The sequence below is a fragment of the Callospermophilus lateralis genome, unplaced genomic scaffold (genome assembly GCF_048772815.1).
Source record: "Callospermophilus lateralis isolate mCalLat2 unplaced genomic scaffold, mCalLat2.hap1 Scaffold_820, whole genome shotgun sequence".
In the NCBI taxonomy this organism is placed as follows: domain Eukaryota; kingdom Metazoa; phylum Chordata; class Mammalia; order Rodentia; family Sciuridae; genus Callospermophilus; species Callospermophilus lateralis.
In genome coordinates this window covers 526,410-537,308 of record NW_027516261.1, presented here as the reverse complement: position 1 = coordinate 537,308, position 10,899 = coordinate 526,410, and positions in this window count along the sequence as shown.

Genomic DNA, 10,899 nt, shown 5'->3' with positions numbered 1-10,899 from the left:
TACAAACCATTGGTAACCGGGAACAGCTCTCCACATAGGCCTGGTTTGGTCTTTCAGGTCTACATTAAGAAGAGAGAGGCTGATTCAGACACATCCCTTCATGCTGACCAGGTAGTTTGCAATGGGAGATGACTTTTGCTCTCTCAGTTTCTTCATAGCTGCTTACAACTTCTCCAGGGATCATTTTTGCATGGACCTTTTAGTTTCTCAGCAGTTGGAAGATCCCCTACATTCCTGTATTGTAAGACCAACTCTGTCTCTGCTCTTCTGTAAAATTAGATTGAGAGAACATTGTATGGTTTGGGTTAATAACAGGTTCGATTTGGGTTGGAAAGGAAACTAAATGGTTGAGCAAACAGGGTCCTAGAGTTAGCAATAATATGAGGATTATTAATGGACTGGCCAGGGTAGATAAAAGCATAATTAACCAGGTGGAATGTGTGAACCAAGACTCAAACCACCCTTTTTGGGCCTCTGTCCCTCTTTGATGCTCTTCAAGTCGTTTTCTTAATTTACTCATAGATTCTTTTACAACTCCAGTATTTCCAGCATAAACACAACATTCTTTTCTCAATGCAAGCACAAAGGTTCCCTTCGCTCATGAAGAGGAGGTTCAACACTCGCCTGTTCTGTAAAACAACTTCAGAGAGAGAGAGAGGTTAAAGATTCCTGTAAAACTGTGATGGAGGTTTTTAATGTCTTTAAGCTTTGATCTATTTCTGCTTCTAATTGTGTCTTTGTTGTGTCCCATGAACTAGGGCAGTTGTTCTTGGGCCCACCCATTCAGCAACTATTATTCCTAATAGAATGGCTAAAGTGAGGGATACAGGTTCCCAGTAGAACCGGGTTGTATGCCCCCCTATTTGATCTTTAAATGAACCTGCTTCATGATAGAGCACTCTGGAAAACATCTGCATCATTACATAATTAATCACATCTGTTGACAATTTTATGAAAACATAAATAATTTTTAAGTGTATAGAATTATACTGTTGTAGGGATGGACAAGGTGAGGCAACTAAGATAGCACCAAAGACAGGAAAACAGTATTATTTGGTTGCATCTGGATTTAGAGGGCATTGCTTCTGTTTTAATCAATTAAGCCCCTGAACCCGAAGTTTCGGTAGTTTTAGAATTTGTACCCAACATGTAAGGGAAGGGGCTCAGAAGTCCACAGTCTGCAGAAGTTCACAAAAAGCAGTTTTTGTTTTTGTTTTTGTTTTCTTCTGTTCTGGGTAAGTTAACTTTTCAAGGACACCTTGGAACGGGACAGCTTTTTTGTCTCTTTATTTTCTCCCTGCCAGCTGTCACCATGGAGCCCAGTTGGTAAGTTTTTTATCTTAGAAATGTAGCCATCTCTGTGAAGAACCAGCTCAAGGCCTGAGGCATCGTTCACATATTTTGTGAAGAACTAGTAAGTCGGTGTCTAGCTTAGGAGTGGTGATTTTTCCAACCAGTGGTCAAGTAGAACATGACAACATGAAAAGTGGAAGTTTATCTCCATTGAACTCTTTCAGAGGGACTCTTTTTCTGAAAGACCTAAAGTAAGCCTTGGTGAAGACTTGTGGAGAAGGTCATTTAAGACATTTCTGTGGACCTGGTACAGAGGGGGAAGACGGGGAAGGCAAGGCTGAGAGAAGTTCCGTGGATCTGAGAATGAGGAAGGAGAGATGTAAAAGAATAATGGGAAAGGGGTTTGGGATTTTCCTAGCAACAAAAACTTGAGCAGTAGTACAGGTAGAGCAGAGGGGAAGACGGGAGTGAGTACCCCACAAAGCCTGTGAGGGACTTTAAATTCTTAGTAACCTGTTTTCAGTGATGACAAAGCAACTTTAAAGGCCATTTTCATTACATCTAGGATAGAGGTCTGAGGGCCCCTCTCAGCTTGTTTGAGCTTTGGGTTAGCTTGTTAGAAGACCTGGTGGGATCCAGTGCAGGCACTGACAGGAGAAGAGAGGAGTGAGTGGGTGGAAGGGTACCTCAGTATCTGCTACCTCAGCAAGGGGGCAATGGTCTGAGAACTGGTGGAGGTTTGGGTTTTTGATCTAGTAATTGGAGGGGAGAAATCAGGTTGCTGAGGTGGGAGTGACAGCAGAGAGTCCAGAGCAGAAGGCTGAGAGTGAGGAACTATGGGAGAAGCATAGTACAGGATGTGAGCGAAGGAGGGAAAACGACTCCACATAGAGGAATTTCCCCTTTTTGAGCCCTTGCCGAAGTTAAAAATGTCACACAGAATTTGAAAATTAGACACCCTGCTGGGGGACATAGTTTTTGGTTGTCTAGTTGGTAATATGGCCAATGCTGTGTACTGAATTTGATGAGGATTTTGGGTTCCACCAGGCAGCCCCTGTATGCTCACATCCCCATGACTTAAAGAAGAAGTCGGCTTTTCCCCCACACAGCCATGACTGTTTGTGGCTTTGATAGTCCCCCGGGCAAATATAGTAATCTAGGCTAGCCAACCTGAATTTGGCTTGTGTGTCCCTACATCCATAATGTTTGTTTCCATTTTTTATGGTACAGAAGGGATTTAATGAAATTTTAGTGGGATCCTCTTCATCGGGGATATCCCAATAGGAATGACCTATAGCCAGCTGAAAAATGTCTGGTGGAGAGATGGCCACCAGGTCCCTAAGGGGGCTGTATGCGAGATAGACCATACTTCTTGTCTAGTAGGATTTGTGATCAGCCATCGCTGCTGAACGGGCTGATGAGGGTTAGAACTACTGGTGGCCAAGGGGAGAGTCTATAGCCTTATCCACATGGCGAATACGCAATTTGAAAGGGTTACCAGTCTTCTCCAGTTTCCAGCCAGAGTCTGGACACGGCGAAGTTTTGAGATGAGAGGCATGGATCCAGGAAGTGATTCCCTCTACTTTTACCGCTGTAGGTGTTTTAAGTAGCACCTGGTATGTTCCTTTCCATCAAGGTTCCAGGGATGACACTTGATGTCGTCTTATGTAGATAAAGTCTCTTACTTGATATTGATGTGGAGTCACCTCGTCCCCAGGTTGGTAGGCAGTGGCCAGCTGTTTCCACCGGTATCGCTGAGTTCTTTCAATGGCTTTAAGACTATCAAGCCTGGAGGTGTGTAAGGGATCTTTAGGCCTTAGAGTTAGGGTTAGGTTCCTTACTGGAGGAGGGGCACCATAGAGAATTTCATAGGGGGTGAGGTTAAACAAAGAAAGAGAGGGAGTATTTCTCGCATGAAACAGTGCATAAGGCAGGAGCATAGTCCAACCTTTTATGCCGGTCTCTAAGCTTTATTTTATTAAGGTCTCTTTAATGGTTCTATTCATTTTTTCAACCTGTTCTGAGCTCTGGGATATATAAGCATAATGTAACTTCCAACTAATCCACAGGATCCTGGTTAACCCCTGAGTTACCTGGGTCCATTATCAGACCCTATTACCTTAGGTAGACCATATCTTTGAAAAATATCTTTCAGGATCTTCTTGAAAACCATTTGGGCCGTTTTTGTTGTTGTTGTTGTTGTTGTTATTTTTTGTTTTTTTATGCTTTTTTTTGGTGTGTGTGTGTGGAAGGCTTTAATCCATCCTGAAAAGGCATCTACAAAGACTAGGAGGTATTTAAGTCCATACCTTATTGTCTTAATTTCAGTAAAGTCTACTTCCCAGAATTGTCCCGGTCTGATTCCTCGTAGGTGCTTTCATCTAGGAAACTTGGAAGGGTAAGCATTAACCAATTGATGGACCCGACAGGCTTTTGTTACCTGTTCAGTTATTTCCTTTCGCTGTGAGTCGGTTAGTGGAAAACTCTGTTCTTGATCCTTCAGAAATGCCGGCAATGTCTTTGAACCAAGGTGAGTGAGTTGATGTATATTTTTAACGTAGTGTAGGGCCTTCTGTAATTGCAGGCTGAGCTCGATGAAGTTGAGGCATTCAGTGTCAGTATCCTTAAATGTTATCAAAAGCTTGCTGGTGCTCAGGGGTCCATTGGAATTGGGCATCTCCCTTTAACACTGGGTATAAAGGAGCAGCTAAGGACGCAAACCCAGGTATCCATAACCTGCAAAAGCCAGAAGTCCCAAGAATCTCTCTGAGTTTTCTCCTGTTTGATGCCGGTGGTATCTGCACAACGGTTTGTTTTCTGGGCTCAGTGAGTCATCGTTTACTGCCCCTAAGGGAATAGCCCAGGAAGATTACTTTATGCTAGCAAATTTATGCCTTTTTGGCAGAAGCTCTATACCTGAGTTAAGCAAACTCGCATAATAGTGCTTGGGTCCCAGACTCACAGTTTTCCTTGGTGTTGGCTGCCAGTCATCCACATATTGAATCAGGTTGACTTCGGGGTGCATAGTTCTGAAGTTGTTGAGATCTCTGTGGAGGGCTTCATCAAAGTGAGTAGGGGAGTTTTGAACCCCTGTGGGAGTCTAGTCCAAATTAGTTGACCAGACATTCCGGTTTCTGGGACTACCCACTTGAAAGCAAACAGCAACCTACTATCTTTATGCAGAGGCAAGCAAAAGAAAGCATCTTTTAAGTCCATAACAGTATAACATTTCCACTCAAGTTTCAGAGTGCTAAGTAGATTGTACAGATTAGGTACCGTGGGGTGAATGTCCTGCACTCTGTGGTTAATCTCTCTTAGGTCTTGAACGGGTGATAGTCCCCAGTTCCTGGCTCCTTTTACTGGTAGCACAGGATTGTTCCAGGCCAATTAACAGGGCCTTAGGACCCCTATGGCCAGATATTTCTGAATATGGGGCCTTATCCCATCTTTAGCTTTTTTTGCTTAGAGGATATTTTTTGACATTGATTGGGGAAGCTGAGGTTTTTAACTCCACTGTTATAGGAGGTTGTTTAAAGGCCAGGCCTAATCCAGCAGTCTTTGCCCACGCATCTGGGTAATCTGTTATCCATTTCTGGGGTAGTTTACCTGTTTGATCAGTCTTGGGGGGTGTGAAGAGTGGATGTTCATCTTCTACTAATATAGTTAAAGCCGTGACTATAGGAGTTTTTACTGAAGGATTTAGAAATTTTATTTGGGGCCCTTCAGGGTTAAAAGTTATTTTGGCCTGGAGCTTGCTGAGCAGATTTCTGCTCATCAATGGGTCCGGGCATCCTGGGATTACTAGGAAGGAGTGATGGATTTCTCCTTTCCCCAGGTCCATGTCCCTCTTATTTGTCTGAGCCCGATATTTTCTTCCATTAGCCCTTTGAACTACAGACCTTTTATTTGATAGAGGGCCCAATGGGGCCTTGAGGGCTGAGTATACTGCTCCTGTATTCACTTCAAATTTTACTTGGGTCCCCTCCACTTCAAAAGTCACCCTGAGCTAGGGGAAGGAATCTGAGCCCCGAACTTCTTAGTCATCTTCCAGACTCAGAATGGCTGCCTGGCATGGCTGTCTCTTTCTAGGGCACTCTTTGGCCCAGTGTCCTTTTTCTTTACAGTAGGCACATTGATCTGAGGCCAGGGGTGGCCTCTGGCGTGGGCCCAGGTATCCCTTCCTGTCACCCTGTTTCTTAATTTCTGGCCTATTTGCTGTAGTAATCAGGACCTTAGTCAATGCCTTAGTCTGTCTTTTGCTTCTCTCATCCTCCATTTGCTTCCTTTCTTTCTCCCTGTTGCTCTCTTATAGTATACTTTCTTGGCTTCTCTGACTAAATCTCTCTTTTAACTTTTTTTTAATAACCATGGCAGCTTGCCCAATTAAGGCCATCATGACAGATGCCTTTTGATCCTCTGCCTGAGGATCGAAAGGAGTATATCTCATATATGCCTCCATAATTCTCTCTAGAAACATAGAGTGAGATTCATCAGGCCTTTGAATAATCACTCTTACCTTGGCCAAATTAGTTGCTCACCTAGCGGCCGCTTGAAGACCTGCTATTAGAGCCTGGCGATAAGTGGAAAGATGCTCCCTACCTTCACAGGTGTTGGCGTCCCAGTTGGGTCGGTTCAAGGGGAAGCCGGCTTTGAGTATGTTGGAAAGTTGTGTCAATCACCCATCTGGTACGAGGATATTTTCTTCTAGCTTCCATGAGGTTTTTCTCTCATTTCTTTGTCGTGAAGAGAGTCTCTAGGAGTTGTAGGCAGGTGTGAAAACGCCAGCGAGTTTTTTGAGTTCTTTTAGCCGGGCCAGCTTTCTCTCGGGAAGGAGGGGCTGTGTGTTCCATGGGAGAGTCATCGGGATGGCAGTGGGCCAGCCTAGCTTCCTCGAATGATGGAGAGGCTGAGTCAGCAGAAGGGGAATCACTTAGAGGGTTTTGGGTGTTGGGGGACAAGGGCGGAAGATAAGGAGAGGGAGGAGAGTCCAGTAGAGTCTTGAGACACAGGGAGAACAGAGGGTGGAGGAAAAGGAGCAGAGAGTTTGAGAGATAGAATCATGGGGGAAGGAGTAGGAGTTGGGGCAGGGACAAGGAAAGGCTTCACCCATGGAGGAGGAGATTTGCAGAGGTCTTGTCAAGTTAAGACATACGACTGTTGATCTGGATGGCTTTGTGATGCCGGCTGAAAGACAATATCTCTGACTTTTCGAATTAGTGCGAAGTAGAAAGATCCTTCTGGGGGCCCTCTGACTCCAAAGGCGGGTCATTCTGAGGCACAGAATCTGCCAGGTTTAGGGTTTTACTGAAAAAGAAAGATTCTGAGCCTCTTTTGCCTAAAGTCATGGTGGCCTGGACATCCTTCCTTTGAACCAGGAGTGATCAAATAGACCTGCCATTAATACTGCTCTGATTCTCAAATTTGAGGCCTATTTACTGTGGGGTTTAGAATCTTTTAGTTAATTGGCGTCATGAGAAAAACCAACCACGTATGGGCTAGCCTCTGTAGGGCTTTGAAAAACTCATTTGACCCAAAGGATCCCTATTCTCACTTGATGGAGGTAAGGAACCTTACAGAGGAAGGCGAGAAAATTCATCCACAATGACTGCTCATTTGGCCATTTTAGTTTGGGATGCTCCCATGGGATCTTTCTTTAGATCCATCAGGTGGTGAGACTCTAAGCCACCGCCTCACAGAGGGCCAAGAGGCTGATTCAGACACATCCCTTTCAAAAGCAATTAAGCAAAGAGCCACAAGGGATGCCCTTTTATTTCAGTTTGAAAACTGCTTTCTTCAGGCTTCAAAAAGGGGGGGGGCAGAGGCAAAGACCTTAATGACATTCAGGGCAACAGAACAATAGGTAACAAAAGGCCCAAAGCTGGGTTTCTCCACTGAGACTTTCTTGGTTACATTTATATCTGAGATTTCTGAAATGCTCCCATTCCCTTCAGCTATCCAGTACATGGACATGTCACAGAGCTTTGAGGTGGTACATATGTTGGACAAAATTCCATGAGCCTATTCTGGAGAGTGGCCAGAATTCAGGAAGAAAACAGTAACTTAGGAAGTTAGTAGGTGTTGTCCATCCATAAGTCAAGCGTCAGTCCATTCATAAATTGGGCAAGATGAATTCTGGGAAGCTTTCTCCTAGACAGGACATATTCATTGATGCATTCTCTTTTCTAATGTCTACAACCACGGACACAGTGGGATACACAGACTTAGAAACACTCGCCTTCTCAAACGACTTACTAGAATCAGTCCACTCCAAACCAAACAAACTGCCTTTCCTACCTATTCTCAGAACATGAGAATAAACCACAAACCCACATCCACACCCACAAAGGCACCTCCTTCCCCCATGTAGGTCTGTGAATATCCAGAATGTCCTCTGACTGTTGGGCCATACTATGTTTCCCTGAAATAGCCTGTCCTGTGTCAGATTTGGTCTCATTGTCCAATTCTGTGAAGTTGTCAGGAGTCAGCAGTGAGCCACTACCTGCTTTCTTAGGATAGGCCCCTCTTCATAGCTTTTGTGACATTTGTCCATCTTCACATCAGTAGGTACCAAGACTGACTCTGTCCTTGGTAAATCCAAACAAGTTAGACCACTGGCACTGGGACTTGGACTGGCTCTTGGTGCCTGGCTTCCTGGATCCCAAGTTAAGAGAGTTCGATCACCCAGAAAGTGAGGTGAGGATACTTTCTTCAGGAACTGAATGAGGTCACTTCCTTGGCAACCACTTGGTGCTAACAGTTGCTTCCAAGGGTCCCATGAGATGGAGGCTGCCCCTAATTCCTGAGACACTTTCACAAGTTAGAAGGGTATACCAACCATAGGCACCCAGGAACAGCTCTCCACACAGGCCTTGTTTGATCCATCTTCTCTACATTAAGTAGAGAGAGGCTGATTCAGACACAACCCTTCATCCTTACCAGGTTGTTTGCATGGAAGCTGACTTTTGCTCTCTCAGGTCCTTCATAGCTGCCTACATCTTCTCCAGGTATCATTTCTGCATTGACCTTTGTGGTTCTCAGCAGGTGGAAGTTTCCCTACATTCCTATATTTTAAGACCAACTCTGTCCTTGCTCTACTGTAAAGTTAGATTGAGAGAACAGTGTATTGTTGGGGTTAATAACATGTTCGATTTGGGTTAGGAATCATTCTGCAGGATGATTCGTGGTATTGGCAACCTGCAATATTTATAAGAATATAGAGGTGAAATATAAGTATGAAAACATAAATCTAGGTAAAATTTGAAGCTCAGAAGGGCATTGGGGCCTTGATTGGGATACTTAGCTTTGAATTACGATCCACACCGATGTCTCAGATAAATTAGTAATCATGGGCAATGGACCTTGTACCTTGGATGGTCGATTGTAGAAGAGAACATTCACTCAAACATGGATAGTCGGTAGGATTAGGAAGATAGTCGGTATGTTTAGGAAGAAGAGTGAGTATAGGATTTGGACCAAAAGTTCTTTAGCAATAGGTTTTCGGTTAGAGAGTGAATGTAAATGTCAGCACATGTGAAGAGTCAATAACAATGATGAACTGGGGAAAATATGTAGGTAAGCGGATAACTATAGAGATATTAGGAAATCAGCCAAAGTATAATGTGAGTGATAGGATTAGACATTTTCAACAGGGTTGGGTTTGAATATATTATTACAGGAAGAAACAAATATGTAGTCACCAATAGGCATGACATTTGAGAGCATTAGGCAAACTGGACATGGATGTTTTTCGTAATCCATGCTCAATTTCCATTTAGGTTTTGGTAAAATCATAAGTGTGAACTTTGCATTTTATGTCCAGAATTTTACTGTGGTAAAATATATATGTAGATCAGGTGACATGAGTATTTCTTCCACCATTGATTGGAGCAATATTTTGAAGACATATAAATTAGTATTGGAGGTACAATTAGGTGTTCTCTGTGTCTATGAATATAGAGATAATGCATGAATAGACCATACTGTGAATGAATAATGTTACGGGTTAAAACATTGAATAATGGATTGAATTGATATCTGAAAATATACAGGATATCTTATATTCATATTCATACATTCATTCCAACCAGTTATACATCTAATGGTAATATTAGGGTTATGGTTTATCATAAAGAGTGTGTGAGTTTTGCATCAAAAGTGATTTTGGAAATCGAAAATAATGTACTTGGAATGAAGTCTCATGAAAAGACCAGTCAAGAATACTGGAGGAATACATGTGTTCTGAAGCAGAAAGCAATTGAAAGTGAAACAAATGCTTATAAATTTGTGAACATGTGGATTAAATATATATCCTATGATGTGTATAAACTAAAGAAATAGTAATGTACCACTGGTGAATAAAAATAAACCTAAAATACACATCATGTCCCATAGGAATCTACTTGCATTGATGTTAACCTGGGTCAGATACTGTAGAAATATTACGATTTGAATGTATCTTTCACTGAAGTTCGTTTTCAGCACTAGGAAACAAATATGTATTTCTGGAGGATGAATATTTATGAGAATAATCTTGTGAAAAGTTGATTATACATACACACATAAATATGAATTTATTTAGGGAGTGTATAATAAGACACATATATTTCGTATTTGAAAAATCTGGAATAAATATATATACACATACACAGACATTAAAATACACACACAGAAATTAAAAAGTAGCAATATATGAACCAAACCAAATTCACCATGAAATATATATCATCCACAGATCCAACAATATTCATTTTACTGAACATGGATTTATGTATTATGTTGTTCATCTAGGATACTCCCTCATGGGTTGAATTTTCAGTTCCAAAAGTGTTTAACAGGAGTGATCTCTTCTCACAATTTGTATCTGCCAAGTCAACCACCTCACAAGAATGTACGTGTGGTACCAGGTAGGATTCTATGTGTGCATATAAAAATACATGTGCTCAATAGGCTACAGCGAAAGGGAGACAGGAATTCGCATATTTGTTAACTTTAAAAAAACAAGGAGAACTATTTCAACAAACAGTTGAATAGATTTATAACATGCAAAAGGCATATCCAACTATACACCATGCCTCCTCTGAACTGCTTGTATTTCTATTCTGTTTGGGTTATTTTTCTCCATCATATTAACATTAGTAGTCAGAGTCTAGTAGTTTATGAGTTAATGACAGGGATTCAGTATTTCGAATGGAAAATTGGAAAAATTATCTGATGTGTATACAAATATGTGCTGCACAAAAATCTTCCCACTCTCATCCAGAACAATGCCTTGACATTACCTTCATACAAAGTAAGACACAATTAAGAAGAAGAGTTACAAAATCTGGGAATACATATCTGAAATGGAAAATGCTCAGGAGTTCACAAACTTGGAGGTGGTAGAGGAGTTTCCAAAAGTAAGGGACAGTGTAAACACTCCACAAACATGGAGCTCTGCTGGTATTAAGACTTCTTCAGAAACTGCCTCTGAGGTTGGGCACTTGAAATATATGTTGTTGTCAGGAGCTTTAGCTTCCTTTGTAGTGAGACCATCAAAGCTGGGTCTGCAACTATGTGACCTGGAAGACATGGTTTCTTATTTTCCAGTGAACAGGAGGCAGCAGTGCT